Below are 18,728 nucleotides of genomic sequence, written 5' to 3'. Positions count from 1 at the left end.
CGGGGCGGTGGATGGAGATGTTGCGGCCAGGGGCCGGATGTCCAGGTGGGGGCCGGATGTCCGGGCTCTGGATTCGGGGATGAACGGGATGAACACCACGTGGGGAGGTTTAATCCGAGCGAAATTCGGAGGAATTTGTGGATGGAAATTGGGGGGAAAAGGATTGGAAGCTAGATCCACTCAAAACAAAGGAAATCCACGGATCCAAACCAACAAAATCTCAACACACCAACAAATAAAAAAATTTGGGGGCTATTTTTGTTGGGGAATTTTCCAATTAGGACGAAAAACAACAAAACAAGGCTAGAAACACAACGGGGAGGCTCCGAAATTGTGATCAACGTGGCTCTAGATACCAAGATGATGAAGGGTAGAACCCTAATCGCCCGATCTTTCATGAAAGGAGCGGATCCTGCGAAGAACACGAGGAACACAAAGATGGAAACGGGGGAAAATGGGGGAAACACAAGGGGAAACACAAGAGGAACACTCAAACTAACAAGAACAAGTCACACATGTGCTAGATCCTCGGATACATAGAACGATACACGAATCCATGGACAACTAAGGATGATACAAGGGTAGCCGGTCTTCTCCGTGAGGAGGTCTTGAAGTTCTTCTCCAAAAGGAGGTCTTGAATCCAAAGGGATCTTCTCCGAAGAGGCCGCGGTCTGTCACAAGGAGTAGATCCGATGTGGATGAGCGAAGCTCTATCTCTAAGTATGAGCTAAACCAACGCTAACCCTAGAAAGTTGTACGGGATAGAGTATATATAGTCTAGGGGAGAAGGGGATACACGGGCCTTGACCCTTTACTGTGCGTAGACAGGGAGGTCGGACGTCCGGGTGTCGGGCCGGATGTCCGGGCGTTCGTGGAGGACCGGATGTCCGGGCTAGTGAAGCTGGCCATGTTGCTCTCGGATTCGGCGTGGTCTGGATTTCCGGGCAGGGGGGGCGGATATCCGGGGCCTCAGGAATGGCCAGATGTCCGGGCTTGCGGGACGGATGTCCGGGGCCTGTAGGCACTTGGAGGCTGAGCAGCTGAAGAGGAAGGCGCTCCAGGGGCCGGATGTCCGGGGCCTGGAGATGCTCTTGGCTCCTTCCGTTGATTCTCCTCATCCGTGGACTTGGGGACTTGTCCTTCTTCATGCGCATCTTCGGGAGGACCCTCTTGGTACCTAATCATGCACAACATCTCGGACTTAGGTAGTAGCCATGTCTCATGCATAGAAAGTGGAAGTTCGGAGAGGAGTGAGTTCACCTTATCTTCGATAGACCTGGCTCGGGCTCGTGTCATTGGTCCAAGTGGTGTCGTTGGAGGTGTAGGTGCGTCCATGGGGATGATCTTAGGATTCTCTGCATCACCTGAGATCCCGCAAGGAAGGAGAACGAGTCCATGAAGAATACAAACGGACGTAGTCGAACGGATCCTCACAAACGCGACATTACCGGAACTAACAAGAAGAAGCAACACCGGAAAGGAGCAAACAACATGGTAAACACACAAGCATAAACATGGCATGATGCATAATCAAGTATGATGCATGTCCGGTTTAAATATGCATGGCATGGCAAAGTGCACAAACAACACTACAAGTTAAGTGGAGCTCAATATGTACCAAGTTGCATATTGACGAAACACCACATTCCATCAGTTAGCTCTCTCCCGTTAATCTAATCAACAATATTAAATTTTGTTAACCTTGACAAGAGGTGAAGCATATGAAAACTACACATTTAAGCAAGTTTAAATGAGGCCGGAAACAACAACAATTCCGGAAAATCCTCATATGCATATTTCGAATTAGCTACTATTCTTTCCTAAACATAATTTTAGAGTTGTTAAACATGCAAAGTAAGTACATCATGTTAATCTATGCATTTTTCTTCCCCAATTACATATAAAGTTTATTAAATTTGGAGCTACGGTTATTTAGTTATGAAATAAAGCATTTTAACATGTCATTATGCAAAATAAACACAAACAGCATTTTAAACATTTTAAATATGCATGGAAGTAGCATATTATGAAACTAGACAAAATTCTAAGCATTTTACATATATAAAACATTTTAATATGATGCACAGTTGATGAGTTATTAAATGCATGAACTCTAGGGACTTTTCTGTAAAACGGCGTTCTCTGGATAAAAACTAAATTCACGGAGCTGAAAAAAGGGAACTAGGCTGAATCTGGCTGGCCCAACATGCACATGAGAGGGCTGGGCGCGTCCTCAGCTCGTTGGGCCGGATCTGGCGGGCTTGGGGCGGAGGAGCTGAAGCAGGCTGGATCTGGCGGGCAGGCTGCAGTGGTGTGGCCCACGTGCGGGACGATGGGTCAACGGGCACCAGTGAGCGTCTCCCAGCCTGAAGCGGAGGACGAAGCGGCGCTGTACCTGGCCGCCGGCGACGTTGGGGCGAGGCGGCGCAAGGCTTCCCGGCGACCGAAACGAGGAGGAGGTGTGGAAAACGGGAGGATCGGGACCGGACACCTTGTATCCGTCAGCGACGCAACAAACGGAGGCCCGATCCGACGGTGTCCATGGCGCCGGTGAGCTCCGGCAGCTGCGACGGCGACCCCAAGAGTCGTCGGAGAAGAGTGAGGGTTTGGGTGAGAGCAAGGGAGATGGGGAGTGGGAAGGTAGGCGGCGACGGTGGGGACCTGGTGGTCCGGTGACTCACCGGACATGGAGGTGCCGTCGCTCGCCGGCGGTGAAGGAGGCAAGGCGCGAGGCGGCGCGGTTGGCACGGATCGGGGTCAAGAGGCATGTGGCTCGAGCAGGAGCGGGCAGCGGGGTCGGGCCCAGATTCGACCCGGGGCGGGCCTCCCGTGGGCTTCGCGGGCCGTGGTGGTGGGGGAGAAGTTGGGGCGACGTGGCACAGCGTGGGTGGCCAGGAGCGGCGGCGTTGGCGACTGCTGCCCCAGGGATGGCGCCAAGTGGCGGAGAAGGGGCGACCGGCGCTGAAAATGAGGTGGGGGTGGCGGTTGAGGGTAGGGGAGGCTAGGTTGCCTGAAATGGACAAGGGGGTGTCCATATATAGCAAAACTGGCTAGGGTTAGGGGATTTAGGGTGCTTTTTGGATCCTCCGATAGCGATCCGATGGCTCCAGTCAGAGGAGGGTTTGATGGGCTGGTTTAGAGTAGGAGTGGGCTGAGATGAGAGAAAAGAAATGAGGCCCGGCAACTATTTTCGAAGACCGAAAACGTCCGACGTTAGACCGACTATAATGCTGCTATAGTTATCCGTTGGGGCATCAAACGGACTCCGAATGGTATGAAATTTGGCAGGCAGTCTACTGAGGACATACAACACTGCATGCCAACTTTCATCCCATTCCAAGAACATTTTCCGGCCACTTATAAAATAATATTTCGGACGTGCCGCGGGTGTGTGCAAGTGTTTCTGGTCTCAGAACGGACAACGGAAGGAACTGGGAGACCCGGACGAATGCAAGTTTCGAAAACATGCAGATGCAATGCGGACGATGACATGGAAAGATGCAACACGCAAGCAAATGACAAGGCAACAACAGCGAATAACTGGAAGACACCTGGCGCATCGGTCTCGAGGAGTTACATCCGGGTTGAGATTCAGATTTATCTTGCGCAGATTATCAAATGTCTCTTCCAAATCCTGGATAAGGGTGGCCTTATCCTTGGTCTTGACCACAATATCGTCCATGCAGGCTTCTATGTTTCTGTGCAACTATCGCTGAAAACCAATATGGATTGCCCTTGCAAAAGTAGACCCAACATTCCTTAATACGAATTTCATGCAGACAAAGCAGTACATACCACAAGGAGTGATAAATGATGTCTTTTCATCATCTTCCCTGGACATGAAGATTTGGTGATACCAAGAGTAGGCGTCTAGAAAGGAGAGCAACTCACAACCTGAAGTGGAATCCATGATCTAGTCGATGCGCAGCAAGGGAAATGGGTCTTTCGGGCAAGCCTTGTTGAGATCTGTGAAATCTATGCAAAACCTCCACTTCCGTTAGCCTTCTGGACTACCATTGGATATGCAAACCACATGGCGTGCAACACTCCTCTGACCAAACCAGAGAGATCAAGACTATTTAAGCTTATAGGAAGGGTGTGGTTATGTGGTGGAGTTGCAGCAAACACTAAGCAAATATGGTGGCAAACATAGGAGTACAAGAGTAAGATGAGAAACTACGCAACGGTCGTAAACTAGAAATGATCAAGAAGTGATCCTGAACTACTTACGTTCATACATAACCCAACCGTGTTCACTTCCCGGACTCCACTGAAAAGAGACCATCACGGTTACACACACGGTTGTTGTATTTTAATTAAGTCAAGTTTCAAGTTCTCTACAACTGGATATTAACAAATTCCCATCTGCCACATAACCACGGGCATGGCTATCGAAAGTTTATACCCTGCAAGGGTGTCCCAACTTTGCCCATCACAAGCTCTCACGATCAACAAAGGATATTCCTTCTCCCGAAATAATCCGATCAGTCTAGGAATCCCGGTTAAAAGACATTACGACAATGGTAAAACAAGACCAGCAAGACCGCCCGATGTGCCAACAAATCCCGATAGGAGTCGCACATATATCGTTCTCAGGGCACACCGGATGGGCAAGACGTCGGGTTGGCTGAGACCATGGTTGCCCAGGGGGTGCCAGACATCGCCCGGGTTGGACCAGCACTCGGAGGAACACTGGCCCGGGGGTTGAATTAAGAAATCCCCAAGTTAATTACTCCCTAGGAAAACTTTAGTTGTTATTAGGCAAATGGTAAAACCAAGGTTGGGCCCTATTGGAGGAGTTTTATTCAAAGCAAATTGTCAAGGAGGTCCCATAACCCCAACCGCGTTAGGAACGCAAAAATCAAGGAACATAAAACCGGTATGGCGGATACTAGGGCGGCAAGAGTGGAACAAAACACCAAGAAAAATGACAAGCCTTCCACCCTTTGCCAAGTATATAGATGCATTAATTAAATATGATATATTGTGATATCGCAACATATCCATGTTCCAACATGGAACAACCTACAAGGCACCTACAACTAGCAATGCTATAAGAGGGGCTGAGCAAAAGCGGTAACATAGCCAAACAAAGGTTTGCTAGGAAGGTGGGTTAGAGGCTTGGCATGGCAATATGGGAGGCATGATAAACTAGTGGTAGGTAGCGTGACATAGCGATAGAACGAACAATTAGCAAGCAAAGATAGAAGTGATATCAGGGGTAATGGTCATCTTGCCTGCAAAGTTCTCAGGGTTGTCGAAACCTTGCTCCTCGTAAACGTAGTCAACAGGATCCTTGTTCACGAACTCGTCTCCTGGCTCTACCCAAAGAAATAACACTAGCAACGGAACAACAATCAATCACGGTGCAATGCACAAGAAACATGATGCAAGACATGGCATGGAATGCAAGGTATGATGTGCAATGCATATGGGTACTCCAGAAGGGAAAGGATGATCATGGAATCAACTTGGCAAAGTAGGCTTGCCACTGGATAGGTTAGGAGATTTCAGTCGAAATCGATATAAAGATCACTGGAAACAGATGCACGGTTTGCAAATGACGAGCAAACCAAAAACGATGCAAGGTTGCGCTTAACAGCATCATAGCACTAAAGATGCATCATGAAACTATGCTACAGCACTCTAACAAAGCAACAAAGCACATGGAAGTAAAGTACAAGTGAAGCTCTAAAAATCCTGAACACTGAGCTCCTGCTAGAACTCAATAGAACAAGTCTAAAACCGCGTGGAAAAAATGCAAATGACAATAGTTTAACAGAGTTAGTGAAAATACTGAGCAAGACATAAACAACATGCTACATGAACATATCATGGCAAACAAAGGCATGGCATGCTTTTACTAAAGGCAATGAACAAGACAACCTTACTGAACTTGAGCCAAAAATGCACAGAAAAGATGGTAGCATCAACGCAAACATGGCAAGTGATATGAACAGTTTCAGACTTGGTAGAAAAATATGGCATGACAGAAACAGATTCATGATAGCAACTTTGCAAGCTCACTCACCACAAAGCATTTCATGGGATCACAAGGTAACCAACAGTAATAAGACATAATTATGAATCTAAACAATGGCAAGAGAATCTTCATAGGCTGCATGGATCACTAGCAAAACACATGGCAAAAGTGAACTTCCTGTTAACAAACTGACAGCAACAATATTTAGCAAAAGTAGAGCATCGTAATGACAAGCTACACTACCCCATAATTACAACCAGAGGCATGAATGGGTAGAGCATAACCATATCTTCAAAACATCCTTACTGAACTTCATCAAAATATACATGGATCTACTTGTGCCAACAAGTCAACATAGCAACATAATGTAACAGGAAAAGACTTAGCAAAAAAACTAAGTGTCTGAAATCAGCAACATCATGTGGCCTACTTTGCATGCTTATGCTAGTCACCAGAGGGCTCATAAAAATACAAGGCTTGCACCACTGCAAAGAGGGCAGGAAGGTGCTCCTAAAACTTGAAGACATGATGCTCAAGGGATGAACACACAAAATGCTATGAAAAAGACAAATCAGCAAGTTATGATGGATTCCAGTAGACAACATCATTTAGCACTTTTGCAACGAAGATTAGGGCATCAATATGGACATTAACATGCATGCAAGTGACACTAACATGAAGAGCATCACGAGACGAACATTTCGATCTAACTTATGCGCAAATCGGAGCTACGGGCACGGAGATATGGCATGTCAAACATGTGCACATGAGGTAGATTTTTTGGGACTTGGAAGATTTTTCACCTCCGGATCTATGGTTGACCCGGCGCGGAAAATGAGGCGGTGGCGGATCTCGTCGGAGTTGAGGGAGGCGGTGGCCAGAGTAGCGGGGGAAGGTCGCTCGCGAGGCGAGGGACGCCGGATCTGGGCTCCTCTTGTCGGATACGACCGGTCTCTGGCGAAGGCGGCGGGCGGCGGCGCGGGCGAGCTGGGCCGGGTGGGCACCGCGTGGGCTCGCCGGCCGGCGGCGGAGGGGCGTCGGCGCGGGACATGTGTAGGCGGCCGATTGGTGCGGAGCGATGGCGGACATGTCCGTCTGGAGCGGACATGTCCGGCGGCGCGGAGCAGATGGTGGCTAGGGTTTGATTCCCAAATTTCGGGGGAGAGGTTCTATTTATAGGTAGGGGGAGCGAGGAGAGTCCAAATGAGGTGCGGTTTTCGCCCACACGATTGTGATCCAACGACGGATAGCATGGAGGGAGTTTAGATGGGCTAGTGGGCTGTTGCGGAGGGGTGCTGGGCTTCAAAGAGAGGGGGCTTTCGGCGGTTAGATGGTTAACCGTTGGGGCATCAAAAGACCTCCAAATGGAATGGAATTGGACAGGCAGCCTACCAGTGATGTACCAAGGCCACTCAACAAATCTAGGCCCATTCCGAGAACGTTTTTCTCCCGCTCACGAAACAAGATCTGAGAGGTGCAACGGGTGCATGTGTGAGTGTCGGATTCCGAAACGGACAACGGGGAAAAAGACCGGATGCATGAGACGAACACGAATGCAAATCAGATGCACATCATGACATGAGATGAAATGTATGACATAAGCAAAATGAAAAACGAAAGACAAAACCCAACCACGGAGGATATAACATATAACTTAGCCGGAAATGGCAAGAGTTGGAGTTACAATTATGGAATGTTACATCCGGGGCGTTACAACTCTCCACCACTACAAGAGGATCTCGACCCGAGATCTTGGACTGAAAGAACTCCCGATATTCGGAATGGAGGTGATCCTCGCACTCCCAGGTGGCTTCTCGGTCGGAATGGTGAGATCATTTAACTTTTATGAATTTGATCGACTTGTTGCGAGTTTTGCACTCGGTTTGTTCGAGAATGGCAACGGGATGCTCATGATAAGACATGTCTTCTTGGAGGTCAATCTCTTCGAAGTTGATAGTGCGCTCAGGCGTCTTGAAGCACTTTCGAAGCTGTGACACGTGAAACACATCGTGCACATTTGAGAAGTTGGACAGAAGCTCAAGTTGATAGGCGAGGTTGCCTCTTTTGCCAATGATCTTGAAAGGACCCACGTATATCGGGGCAAGCTTCCCTTTGATACCGAAGCATTGAGTACCTTTCATTGGAGATACGTGGAGATAGACATGGTCTCCGATCACGAGAGCCAAGTCACGGTGCTTGCTATCATAGTAATTCTTCTGGCGCGATTGCGCGACTTTGAGATTTTCACGGATGACTTTACACATTTCTTCAGCTTCTATGATCAAGTCAATGCCAAGAAGTTGGCGTTCACCAGTCTCAAACCAAATGAGAGGAGTAAGACACTTCCTGCCATATAGAATTTTGAATGGGGCCTTGCTGGAGCTTGCTTGGAAGCTGTTGTTGTAGGAGAACTCGGCATATGGGAGACAATCATCCCACTTCATACCGAAAGAGATGACACAAGCTCTGAGCATATCTTCGAGGATTTGATTGACTCACTTGACTTGGCCACTTGTTTGAGGATGGAAAGCCGTGATGAAGCGAATGTTGGTGCACATGGCCATCTAGAAGGAGTCCCAAAACTTGGAAGTGAAAATGCTTCTGCGGTCTGAGGAGATCAATTGCGGAATTCCGTGCAACGAGACAATTCTGGAGGTGTACAACTCTGCCAATTGAGCTGCCGTGATAGATTCTTTGATTAGAAGGAAATGAGCCACTTCTGTAAGCTTGTCAATGACAACGAAGATAGCATCACTCCCACGTTTGGACTTGGGAAAGCTAGTGCCAAAGTCCATTTTGATATGATTAAACTACCATTCTGGAATAGCAAGAGGTTGGAGGAGACCAGCTGGTCGTTGATGTTCTGCTTTCACCCTTCGACAGACATCACATTCATTCACGAATTGAGCGATCTCTCGCTTCATTTGAGTCCACCAATACGACTACTTGAGGTCATGGTACATCTTCGAACTGCCTGGATGAATGGAAATAAGAGAATTGTGTGCTTCGTTCATTATGACCTTCCTTAGATCACCTTTAGGAACCACAATCCGGTCCTCGAAGAATAAGGTGTCCATGTCATAAATGTGATATCACTTGTATGTGGGTAAGCCTTGGCAACACCAAGTTTTACCTTCTTCACCATGGTATCGAGGAGTTGTGCCTCACAAATTTGATCTTCCAAAGTTGGAGTGACTTGAAGGCTGGCAAGAAAACCTTGAGGAACAACTTGGAGGTTGAGCATGCGAAAAGCTTCATAGAGATCCTATTGGAATGTCTTGAGAATCAAGCTGTTGCAATAGGCCTTTCTTCTCAAGGCAGCTGTAATCAGATTTGCCTTGCCTAGAGTATATTCAATGCTTGGATTGTACTCTTGAATCATTTCGACCCAATGAGTTTGCCTGAGGTTGAGGTTGGGTTGAGTGAAGATATATTTGAGGCTCTTGTGATCGGTGAAAATGTCCACTTGCCTTCCCAAAAAGAGATGTCTCCATGTTATTAATGCATGCACAACCGCCGCCAACTCAAGATCATGAGTGGGGTAGTTCCTTTCGTTTGGCTTCAGCTGACAAGAAGTATAGGCCACAACTTTCTTCTCTTGCATTAACAAGGCACCGAGACCTTGCAATGAGGCATCGCAGAAAACTTCAAATGGCTTGGAATCATCAGGAGGAGTTAAGACAGGACCTGAGACGAGTTTTTCTTTGAGAGTGTTGAAAGCAACATCACACTCAGCAGTCCAGGAATACTTGACATGCTTCTGGAGGAGGTAGGAAAGATGCTTAGAAATCTTTGAGAAATTCTCAACAAATCTTCGGCAATAGCTTGCAAGCCCAAGGAAACTGCAGAGTTGCTTGACATTCTGAGGAGGCTCCCAATTCACGATTGCAGAAACCTTCTATGGATTAACAACAATGCCCTTGGCGGAGATGATGTGACCAAGGTAAAGAACTTCATCAAGCCAAAACTCACATATGGAGACCTTTGCATAGAATTGATAATCTCTGAGCTTGTCGAGCACCAATCACAAATGTTTGGCATGATCCTTCTTATTCTCGGAGAACACCAAGATATCATTGAGATACACCAGGACAAATTCATTTGTGTAGGGATTGAAGATGAAGTTCATCATATGAGAGAATGTTGGAGGGGCATTGAAAAGGCCGAAAAGCATGACAGTATATTCATATGAACCAAAGCTTGTTCTGAATGCTGTCTGTGGGATATCTTCTTCACGAATGCGAATCTGACGATAACCCATACAGATGTCAAGCTTGGAGAACACCTTTGCACCTTTGAGTTGCTCGAATAGCTCATTGATGTTGGGAAGTGGGTACTTGTTCTTGATTGTCTTCTTGTTCAATGGACGGTAATCGAAGCAAAGTCGGTCCGTGCCATCCTTCTTCTAGACAAAAAGAACACCACAACCCCACGGAGATGATCTCGGACTGATCAGACCCAGATGCTCTTGTTCATCGAGTTGTTTCTTCAATTCTTTCAGCTCCTTTGGCCCAAGCTTGTATGGACACATGCAAACGGGTTCAGTACCGGGCTCAAGATCAATAACGAACTCGACTGGCTGGTGAGGAGGCATACCCAATAGCTCTTCTGGAAGGACATCTAGATACTCACAAACAACTTGGATTTGAGAAATAGCTTCTAACTCGCCCTTCTCATTGAGAGAAAACAACCGAATGGTTTCATCACGAGCGGCATAGATGATCACATCCTCAGAAGAGTGTTAATTTAATCTCCTTGGCAGCACAATCACGAGAAGCCTTGTGTTTAGAGAGCCAATCCATGCCGACAATTAGATCAATATCCGAGTCACCAAGAACCATTGGAGAATCCAGAATTTTATAATTGTCCATCTTGATGCCAACATCCGGAACCATCATTTTGGTATTCATGAATAATCCTAGAGAAGAAACCGATATCGGCCTAGGCAGATCAATAGTATGCAAATTGTGCATGGATGCAAAAGGCCTTGATATGAATGAAATAGATGCACCTCTATCAAATACAACTTTAGCAGGAATATTATTCACTGTGAGATTACCCATGATCACTTCTGAAGAATCCTCTGCTTGAGTTGCATTTATCATGTTCACCATTGCAGACTTGGGATTATGCTTGACCACTTCATTGCTTGAAGACCTCACAAGAGGAGGAATCGGAAGGCGCCTTTGGTTGAAGCACTTGTTTGTATAGTGACCTTTCTGCTGACACATGTTGCAAGTAACCTCTGAGAGCGGATGATGATAAGGAGGAGGAGAACCACCTGTCCTCGGAGCTTGAGTTTGAGACTTGTTCTGGTAGCCTGGGTTTGGTGGGTGGGAAGATCCATGTGCACCTTTGTTCTTCTGCTGGTAGGGCTGATGAAATGGAGGAGGCAGAGGAAGCCAGAACTTCTGTTGCTTAGCTGCCACTTGTGAGGAAGAAGACGATTGAACTGCATCCCTCATTCTCTTCTTTGAAGCCTCACACTTGAGCAGAGTAGCTTCTTGCTTGAGGGCCATGTTATAAAACTGATCGAACTGAGTAGGCTCAACAAGAACAAGCGCTAACTACAGATCCTCTCTGAGGCCACCCATAAAGCGATAGATCGTACTCTTTTCATCAGGAACGTCATGCCTTGTGAAGCGAGCAAGTTTCTGAAACTGGATGTTGTATTGATATACGGACATGCTTCCTTGCTTGAGATTGCGGAATTCCTCACGCTTGCTCTCGACAACACTTGTTGGAATGTGATGAGCTTTAAAATCCCAGCAGAAGTTAGTCCAGGTAATCTCTGTACCTCCTCTGGGATCTTTGTATTGCTGACGTAGTCCTCAGGCCTGACATTGCTACATTCAAAATGCTTGCTGATGTCCACGAGCCAATCATCGGCGTCCATGGCCTCGACACAATTGCCGAAAGACTTTGGTTGATTTGCAATACACTGGTTGAGGGTAGCAAACTGAGCCTGATTGTTGAATTGCCCTTGACCTTGATTCCCTTGGTTGCCTTGGCCTTAGTTGCACTGTTGCAAGAGTTGCAAAAGCATCCGAGTATTGGCGTTGGTGGCTGCCATGACAGGTTGCCATGCCTCCGGAGGCGGAGGAGGTGGCGGAGGTGGAGGGTTCGCCTGATCCCCATCATTGCGGTCTGGATTTAGACGCGTTGGAGGAGCCATCCCGAAGAGGGTGACATATGTTAGAACGATGATAGACAGATAGACAAGCTGAATCAACAAATAGAAATTGCAACATATAGTCTTCAAAATAAATATTCGAACAGAGATTGAATGAATGAATTCCAAAGTTAACATTGCACAACCATTAGGGTGAGAAGCCACTTAGATAAAGGTTGATGAAAGAAACAACAAGGTACGACTGGAACAAATAAATGGTAAGGATTACCCAATCCCATACCACTTACCTGCCGGAAGAATAACTAAGAGCTACTTGAATTCACACCTATTAACTCCCAAAAATTTCTGGTTATGCAATCTCGTGTTCGAGATATAGGGAGGCACAATATATATCACACAACTAACAAGCCCTTTGCTCCAACTGTATCCATCCGTCAACACAAAACCTAGAAAACTCCGGAAATCGTGTACCTCAACGTTAAAAAAGCATCCGTTATACAAGATGTGGCAATACTCCCGAACTCCCTCCCTAGTACTGGGTGGCGTCGAGGTTATCTCACCACTAACTCGATAAAAGAGATTTTTGATGTCGACGAACTCAGGTATTCCAGAACTGCAATGATAAAATTGTGACAAAAACACCTCGGAGCTCAACTCCCCGGGACACTGCTAGAACCCCTAAATGTCTGGAGGCACCAAGAACAATGTTCTCGTCACAAGAATACCGGAATGATCCCAAGATACCCGCGTGATCCTAAAGTTTTTTTAGTGAAAATGAGGAGAGGAAAGTCAAAACATCTACATTAGGAGACCTCACTAGAGCGACGAAGGGGCTAATGAGTAAAAAGAATCCTACTCTCTGATATATGTAGTCCTAAGACTCAAAACAGTTTTGTTCTAGACTCAACAACCCCAGCGATTCGATCAAGTAGGTGGCTCCTAAGTCGGGGATGGCTCTGATTACCAACTTGTAACGCCCAAGATGCGGCTATATCTCCCACGTGTCGAGGCAAGACTTAGAGGCATGACCGCATTTTGGTTTTGTCGCAAGAAGGGTCATCTTCACACAATCCCATGTAATGAACAAGGAAGTAAATAGTTGGCTCACAATCGCCATGTCACACAATGATCAAAATATTCATACATCATTCAAAGTACACACAAATTCTAACTACAGACGAATCCAAATGAAAAGAAGACAACCTCAAATGCTAAAACTCGATCGTCCCAACTAGGCACCACTACTGATCATCCGAAAACAAAACATAGTAACGGCCAAGGTCTTCGTCGAACTCCCACTTGAGCTCGGTTGCATCACCTGCACTGGTAACATCGGCACCTACAACTATTTTGGTAGTATATGTGAGTCACGAGGACTCAGAAATCTCAAAACCCGCGAGATCAAGACTATTTAAGCTTATAGGTAGGGTGTGGTTATGAGGTGGAGTTGCAGCATGCACTAAACAGATATGGTGGCTAACATACGAGTACAAGAGTAAGATGAGAAACTACACAACGGTCGTAAACTAGAAATGATCAGGAAGTGATCTTGAACTACTTACGTTCATACATAACCCAATCGTGTTCACTTCCCGGACTCCGCCAAAAAGAGACCATCACGGTTACACACACGGTTGTTGTATTTTAATTAAGTCAAGTGTCAAGTTCTCTACAACCGTATATTAACAAATTCCCATATGCCACATAACCACGGGCACGGCTCTTGGAAGTTTATACCCTGCAGGGGTGTCGCAACTTAGCCCATCACGAGCTCTCACGATCAACGAAGGATATTCCTTCTCCCGGAATAACCTGGTCATTCTCAGAATTCTGGTTACAAGACATTTCGACAATGGTAAAACAAGACCAGTAAGACCGCCCTATGTGCCGTATCTCATTCTCAGGGCACACCGGATGGGCAAGACGTCGGGTTGGCCGAGAACATGGTTGCCCAGGGGGTGCCGGACATCGACCAGGTTGGACCAGCACTCGGAGGAACACTGGCCCGGGGGTTGAATTAAGAAATCCCCGAGTTAATTACTCCCTAGGAAAACTTTAGTTGTTATTATGCAAATGGTAAAACCAAAGTTGGGCCCTATTGGAGGAGTTTTATTCAAAGCAAATTGTCAAGGAGGTCCCATAACCCCAACCGCGTTAGGAACGCAAAAATCAAGGAACATAAAACAGGTATGGCGGATACTAGGGCGGCAAGAGTGGAACAAAACACCAAGAAAAATGCCAAGCCTTCCACCCTTTGCCAAGTATATAGATGCATTAATTAAATAAGAGATATTGTGATATCCCAACATATCCATGTTCCAACATGGAACAACCTGCAAGGCACCTGCAACTAGCAACGCTATATGAGGGGCTGAGCAAAAGTGGTAACATAGCCAAACAACAGTTTCCTAAGAAGGTGGGTTAGAGGCTTGACATGGCAATATGGGAGGCATCATAAACAAGTGGTAGGTAGCGCGACATAGCGATAGAACAAACAACTAGGAAGCAAAGATAGAAGTGATATAGGGGGTAATGGTCATCTTGCCTACAAAGTTCTCAGGGTTGTCGAAAGCTTGCTTCTCGTAAACGTACTCAACAAGATCCTCATTCACGAACTCATCTCCTAGCTCTACCCAAAGAAAGAACACCAGCAACAGAACAACAATCAATCATGGTACAATGCACAAGCAACATGATGCATGACATGGCATGGAATGCAAGGTATGATGTGCAATGCATATGGGTGCTCCGGAAGGGAAAGGATGATCATGGAATCAACTTGGCACTACAGGCATGCCACTGGATAGGTTAGGAGATTTCAGTAGAAATCGATATAAAGATCACAAGAAATGGATACACGGTTTGCAAATGACGAGCAAAACAAAAAAGATGCAAGGTTGCGCTTAACAGGATCATAGCACTTAAGATGCATCATGAAACTATGCTAAAGCTCTCCAACAAAGCAACAAAGCACGTGGCAGTGAAGTACAAGTGAAGCTCTACAAATCATGAACACTTAGCTCCTGCTATAACTCACTAGAACAAGTCTAAAACAGCATGGCAAAAATGCAAATGACAACAGTTTAACAGACTTTGTGAAAATACTGAGCAAGGCATAAACAGCATTAGGTAGCAATGTTTAGAACTAGCAAACAAAATGCTACATGAACATATCATGGAAAACAAAGGCATGACATGCTAGTACTAAAGGCAATGAGCAAGACTCCCTTACTGAACTTGAGCCAAAGATGCACAGAAAAGATGGTAGCATCAATGCAAACATGGCAAGTGATATGAACAGTTTTAGACATAGTAGAAAAACATGGCATGGCAGAAACAGATTCATGATAGCAACTTTTCAAACTCATGCCACTGACCACAAAGCATTTCATGGAATCACAAGGTAACCAGCAGTAATAAGACACAATTATGAAGCTAAACATGGCAAGAGCAAGTTCATAGGGTGCATGGATCACTAGCAAAACACATGGCAAAAGTGAACTTCCTGTTAACAAACTGACAGCAACCATATTTAGCAAAAGTAGAGCATAACCATATCTTGAAAACATTCTTACTAAACTTCATCAAAATATGGATGGATCTACTTGTGGCAACAAGTCAACATAGCAACATACTGTAACAGGAAAAGACTTAGCAGAAAAAGTAAGTGTCTAGAATCAGCAACATCATGTGGCCTACTTTGCATGCTTGTGCTAGTCACCAGAGGGCTCATAAAAATACAAGGCTTGCACCACGACAAAGAGGGCATGAAGGTGCTCCTAAAATATGTAGACATGGTGCTCAAAGGATGAACACCAAAAATGCTATGAAAAAGACAAATCAGCAAGTTATGATGGATTCCAGCAGATAACATCATTTAGCACTTTTGCAACGAAGATTAGCGCATCAATATGGATAGTAACATGCATGCAAATGACACTAACATGAAGAGCGTCACGAGACAAACATTTCGATATAACATATGCGCAAATTGGAGCTACGGGCATGGAGATATGGCATGTACACATGACGTAGAATATTTCGGGACTTAGATGTGCCACCAATTATAAGAAAATATTAGTTAGAAGTAGCATCTTCGTGAGAGATTGGTTGCTACTTCTAAAGTTAAATTGTGATCAGTTAGACAGAATAAGTGGATTAAGAAGTAATCGAGGCAACAAGCAAGAACGAGATACAAAACTAACATGGATGAACAATTGGAATGACGTCGGGGTGGAAGATCGCAGTGAATATGAGACCATGTTCTGCTATTTCCATCAACATTCGTGCGCCAACTTTCAGTCCGTAACACTTGAGAAAGTTCATCCAAGTTCGGCCATAAAAAAAGCAGCGAACTTCTTGGTTCATGAACCCAACTCAAAACTTATATCCATGGCTTGTCTTCGCTATTACCATTAAACTGGTTTATTCAGTTATGGCAAGGCCGAGCATCTTGAGTACATGTGTTCTGGCAGAGCAAGGAATGCACTGCAGGAAAAATAATATGAGAACACAATGTATTCCCTATATCCAAATCTAGAAATACGTTCCTCCTTCACGTCAGTGTTGACCATGGTACTAGTACCTTTTATCCAAATATAGCAATCCAAATTTCCAAATTAGTCGACATCATGTTCAAAAAACCCCACCCTCCCGGATAGAAAAGAGGATTCTAGGAACATACTGTGTGCGTTTTAAAATCCTGTGTTAGGATGAGAAGGAACAACTGTGGCTTCTCGCCGGGGGCGTAGAAACCTATAGGGTCCTCGCAGTTTGGGCACTTCAAATGAAACACACTAGATTCAGTAGGAACAAAAATGCATCAACGGCAGAGGCTGCCATCCTAGGAGTACCCGCGACCAAGGGACTTGGATTTATCGGGGATGGATGAATAATTCGTACCAGGTTCTCCATGAGAAAACCCTATGCAATCGCCGAGCGGGGGTTTTCTCTGAACAAGCAGACAAGGGAGAAGGGATTCAGGCCGAGTGAAATATTGTTGCTTCATCCGTCCAGCTTACTGCTAAAGCTGGAAAGGTGGGGTTTTTTGTGATTTGACGGCTCATTGGGCATTAATGTGGCGCTACGACCGGGGTGTGTCTACCGTGAAATTGTGCACTCTAATTTTGTGCATATGGCATGTGGACACCATTGCCGGATGCACCACATATCAGCGCAAGGAAGTAGAAAGACAGGAGTAACTAGTTATTACACATAAATATATTTTTGACAGAGAGATATTCCCTTTGTAAAGAAATATAGATATCTTTTATATCACAACTTTATACATAAGAAAAATCAAGGGGAATATATATAACATAAATAATTATAAAAAACAGAGTTTTTTTAACACGGTATAGACAAGTTGGTGATGATGGTGTGCCTGTCATCCTGCAATATAGGCCGTCCGATTTATATCTGACGGATAGGAAGGAAACTATGGCAATTTTGCAAAAAGGTACCCACAAACCTCTCCGCATTTGCAAATAAGGCCTTCCCTCGTTCATCATTTTCTCTCACAAGATAAAATACTCATACAAATGCATCTTGATGTTATGTGCAACGCACGGGCATTATGGGGGTTCAGCTGAGAAATACTCAGACATGCTCACGGTTCTGGACTTTGGGCCACATGCCGATGGGCCTGCATGTTTGGGGGCCCATGTGTTCTACCTCAGCGCTTTTCATATTGCAAGCGGTCGGTACGGTGCTGGTTTTAGATGTTGTCGCAAGGCGAATACACAAAATTGAATAAAGCACAACAACCGTTGGAATGAAATCAAACGACAGTTCCTAACCAGCAATCAGAGTTGCAATTCTATCAATGATATTGTCGTACTACTTATACACACAGGACACTTGTTTCACCGTGCCAGAGTATTACATCAAAATCACTCGGCAGATGGATCAGTTTGGTAGTACTGAAGAATTTCAAAGTTGACTTGGACCAACTCTCCATGCCGAGAAAGTTCGATTTTGACATCATCCTCTACCGCAAGATATCATTTAGATTTGAACCTTGACCATCCTTTAGCATCAATCATCCTGCGACCATCCTTTTCACTTACGGTATATTGAGCAGGTTGATTCACACCAAGGCTGCGCATGGTAAGAGAAACTTTGCCACTGTCGCCCGGATTGTTGAACGACTCCCTCGTTGCTCTAGGAATTCTCTATTTGCAAACAAGAAGACATACCCAAACAGTTAGATCAACACAGTGAATCATGCGAAACAACATGGAAATAAAAAAGAACGAAACACTTGGGCGGTCAATGCTTACCAAGAAGGTGGACATGTCGGTTTTTGTAAGGACTTTGGTATATGAAGTGCGAACTGCAGCCCAGTCTATTGCCGGTGCAACTGCTCATTCGGTTGCCGCTACACGGGCCGGAGCAGATGCAAGTGCAAGTGTTGGTGCAGGTGCCGAAGCCGCTGCTGCTGCCGGAGATGGTACTCCTTGTAGAGCTGGTGCCGGTTTTGAAGGAGGTGCCGGTGTTGATGCCCGATCCTCCTATAGATTAGCCTGATCCACTGATGTGGTCGATGCCCAATCCTCAGCTGGATCAGACTGAGCTGCTGCCGCTGTTAGTGCTAGAGCAACTGCCGGTGCT

Source organism: Triticum urartu, chromosome 2A, assembly GCF_056163025.1.
Source record: "Triticum urartu cultivar PI428250 chromosome 2A, HENAU_Tu73, whole genome shotgun sequence".
Lineage (NCBI taxonomy): Eukaryota > Viridiplantae > Streptophyta > Magnoliopsida > Poales > Poaceae > Triticum > Triticum urartu.
This window is presented reverse-complemented; position numbering follows the sequence as displayed.